This window comes from Pan paniscus, chromosome 1, assembly GCF_029289425.2.
Source record: "Pan paniscus chromosome 1, NHGRI_mPanPan1-v2.0_pri, whole genome shotgun sequence".
NCBI lineage: Eukaryota > Metazoa > Chordata > Mammalia > Primates > Hominidae > Pan > Pan paniscus.
The window spans coordinates 1,827,235-1,831,544 of NC_073249.2; the positions used below are offsets into that span (position 1 = coordinate 1,827,235).

Consider the following 4,310-nt stretch of genomic DNA (forward strand, 5'->3'; position numbering starts at 1 on the left):
GGAAAACCAGTTGGCTGTAAATACATGGATTTATTTCTCTGTTCTATACTCTGTTCCACTGGACTATGTGTCTCTTTTAAACTCAATACCATGCTATTGTTGTTACTTTTGCCTTGTAATCTATTTCATTTACTTTTCTTTTTCTTTTTCTTTCTTTTTGTTTTAATTTTTGTGGGTACATAGTAGGTATACATATTTATGAGGTACATGAGATGGGGTTTGATACAGGCATGCAATGTGAAATAATCACAGCATAGAGAATGGGGCATCTATCCCCTCAAGCATTTATCCTTTGAATCACAAACAATCCAATTACACCCTTTAAATTATTTTAAAATGTACAATTAAATTATTATTGACTATAGCCACCCTGTTATGGCATCAAATAGTAGGTCTTATTCATTGCTTCTAATTATTTTTTGTATCCATTAAAAATCCTCACCTCCCCCCAACACACATCCCTCAGTGACCCTTCCAGTCTCCGGAAACCATCCTTCTACTCTCTATCTCCATGGATTCAATTGTTTTGATTTTTAGATCTCACAAATAAGTGAGAACATGTGACATTTATCTCTCTGTGCCTGGCTTATTTCATTAAACACAATGATCTCCAGTTCCATTCATGTATTCATGTTGTTGCAAAGGACTAGATCTCATTTTTTTTTTTTTTTTTTTTTGCTTAATAATACTCCATTGTGTATATGTACCATGTTTTTTAAGATTTATTTTTTATTTAATACGTTTTTGGGGAACAGGTGGTGTTTGGTTACATGAATAAATTCTTCAGTGGTGATTTCTGAGATTTTGGTGCACCCATCACACAAGTAGTGTACACTGTACCCAATGTGTAGTCATTTATCCCTCATCCCCCTCCCACCCTTTCCCTGAAGTTCCCAAAGTCCATTGTATCATTCTTATTCGTGTTCTCATAGCTTAGCTCCCACTTATGAGTGAGAACATACTATGTTTCGTTGTCCATTCCTGAGTTATTTTACTTAGAATAATAGTCTCCAATTCCATTCAGGTTGCTGCAAATGCCATTATTTCATTCCTTGTTATGTCTGAGGTAATATTCCATGGTATATATGTACCACATTTTCTTTATCCATGCGTTGGTTGATGGGACATTTTTTTCTGCAATTGCAAATTGTGCTGCTATAAACATGCATGCGCAAGTATCTTTTTCGTATAATGACTTCTTTTCCTCTGGGTAGATACCCAGTAGTCGGATTGCTGGATCAAATGATAGATCTACTTTTAGTTTTTTAAGGAATCTCTACGTTGTTTTCCATCCTGGTTGTACTAGTTTACATTCCCACCAGCAGTGTAAAAGTGTTCCCATTTCACCACATCCTTGCCAACATATATTATTTTTTGATTTTTTTATTATGGCCATTCTTGCAGGAGTGGGGTGGTATTGCATTGCGGTTTTGATCTCTATTTCCCTAATAATTAGTGATGTTGAGCATTCTTCCATGTGCTTTTTGGCCATTTGTATATCTTTTTTTGAGAATTCATGTCCTTAGCCCACTTTTTGATGGGATTATTTGTATTGTTCTTGCTGATTTCTTTGTAGATTCTGGATATTAGTCTTTTGTCACATGTAGAAATTGTGAAAATTTTCTCCCACTCTGTAAGTTGTCTGTTAACTCTGCTGATTCTTTTGCTGTGCCGAAGCTTTTTAGTTTAATTAAGTCCCGCCTATTTATCTTTGTTTTTGTTGCATTTGCTTTTGGGTTCTTGGTCGCGAAGTCTTTGCCTAAGTCAATGTCTAGAAGGATTTTATGTTTTTTTATGGTGCCAATGTAAAACAGTTTTTATTTAAGACACTACATTTTCCAGTTAAAATACAGTATTTATAAAGTGCAATGTTATTTCCTTCCCCTGTGCATATGTTCCATATTCAAGTATTGAGACTACCCAGTTACTTACTATATTAGCTGAACTTTTTTAAACCGCCACAGAATTTGCTACAAATTTAGGTCCTTCAATGTTTCAAAATGTGTGGAACAACGCTACATCTATAGTTGGGTTGGCTTAATCAACCTCTTCAATGGTGGGCCCTGAGGAAGCACCATCAGAAGGAGGAGCTCCACCATCAGGGAATCCCCCAGGCATTCCTCCTGGCATGCCTCCTGCACTCTGGTATACTTGGTAATGATGGAGTTGCAGACTTTCTCCAGCTCTTCCTGCTGATGTTCAAATTCTTCCTTCTCGACAGTCTGATTTTTATCGAGCCAGTTGATAGTTTTATTACACTTGTCCAGAATCTTCTGTTTGTCTTCATCATTAATCTTGCCTTGAAGTTTCTCATCTTAGACAGTTGCTTTCTTGTTGAATGCATACGACTCAAGTGAATTCTTAGATGACACTTCGTCCCTCTGCTTCTCATCTTCAGCTTTCTACTTCTCAGCTTCCTGGACCATACATTCAATGTCTTCCTTGCTCAAATGGCCCTTGTCATTAGTGATAGTAATCTTGTTCTCTTTTCCTGTACTCTTGTCCACAGAAGAGACATTGAGGATGCCATTGGCATCAGTGTCAAAAGTGACTTCAATCTGAGGAACACCACAGGGTGCAGGAGGTATGCCTGTGAGTTCACACTTGCCAAGCAGGTTGTTATCCTTGGTCGTGGCACGCTCACCTTCATAAACCTGTGAATAAGCACACCAGGCTGGTTGCCAGACTAGGTAGTGAAGGTCTGTGTCTGCTTGGTAGGAATGGTAGTATTATGCTTGATGAAGACAGTGGTGACTCCACCAGCAGTTTCAATACCAAGGGAAAGAGGAGAGACATCTAAGAGCAGCAACTCTTGAACATTTTCAGACTTGTCTCCAGATAGGATGGCTGCCTGAACAGCTGCACCATAAGCAAGAGCTTCATCAGGATTGATGCTCTTATTCAGTTCTTTTCCATTGATGAAGTCTTGGAGAAGCTTCTGAATCTTGGGGATATGAGTAGAACCACCAAACAGGACAATATCATGAATCTTTGACTTGTCCAGTTTGGCATCTTGAAGGGCTTTCTCTATGGGGTCTAGGGTGCTATGGAACAGGTCAGCATTCAATTCTTCAAATCGGGCACAGGCACTGGACATATAGAAGTTTATTCCTTCATAGAGAGAATCGATCCCAATACTGGCCTGGATGCTGGAAGAGAGAGTACGCTTAGCATGTTCATAAGCAGTATGGAGGCATCTTACAGCTCTCTTGTTCTCACTGATGTCCTTCTTATGCTTGCTCTTGAACTCAGCAATAAAATGGTTGACATTCGGTTGTCAAAGTCTTCTCCACCCAAGTGGGTGTCTCCAGCTGTAGATTTGACCTCAAAGATTCCATCCTCAATAGTGAGGATTGGCACATCAAAAGTCCCACCTCTCAGGTCAAAGGTCAGCACTTTTCTTTCAGCTCCAACCTTTTTGTCTAAGCTGTAAGCAGTAGCAGCTGCAGTTGGCTCACTGATAATTCTAAGTACATTGAGACCAGCAATAGTTCTAGCATATTTGGTAGCCTGATGCTGAGGGTCATTAAAGTAAGCTGGCACTGTGACCACAGCATTGGTAACTGTATTCCCAAGGTATGCTTCTGCAATTTCCTTTATCTTTGTCAGAACCATAGAGGGTACCTCCTCTGGGTAGAAGCTTTTGGTCTCTCCCTTGTATTCCACTTGGACCTTGGGCCTGCCAGCATCATTCACCACCATGAAGGGCCAGTACTTCACATCAGGCTGGACAACAGCATCATCAAATCTCCATCCAATTAGATGTTTGGCATCAAAAAACCGTGTTGGTGGGGTTCATTGCAACTTGATTCTTTGTGGCATCACCGATCAATCGTTCAGTGTCTGTAAAGGCAACATAGCTTGGAGTGGTTCGGTTTCCCTGATCATTGGCAATTATCTCTACTTTCCCGTGCTGGAAAACACCCACACAAGAGTAGGTGGTGCCAATATCAATATCAACTGCAGTTCCCTTCAACATGGTTGCTGATATGTAGGCCTGGCTCTGGCTACAAAGAAAGACACAGAAACCCTGAGAGCTGCAGGTGAGTTCAGTGACAGAAGGGTTTTTTCTGATGTCATCTTGTAGAAGCTTTATGGTGTCAGGTCTTCGATTTAAGTCTTTGATCCATCGTGGATTGATTTTTGTATAAGGGGAGAGGTGAGGATCCAGTTTCATTCTTCTACATGTGGCTTGCCAGTTATCCCAGCACCATTTGTTGAATAGGGTGTCCTTTCCTCACTTTATGTTTTTGTTCAGTTTTTTGAAGATCAGTTGGCTGTAAGTATTTGGCTTTACTTCTGGGTTCTCT

General features: G+C 40.0%; 1 pseudogene; it reads right to left on the reverse strand.

Annotated features, from left to right (window-relative positions):
* Positions 1-2,036: 2,036 nt before the first annotated feature.
* Positions 2,037-3,979, reverse strand: LOC100986545 (heat shock cognate 71 kDa protein-like; annotated as a pseudogene).
* Between the last annotated feature and the right edge of the window lie 331 nt (positions 3,980-4,310).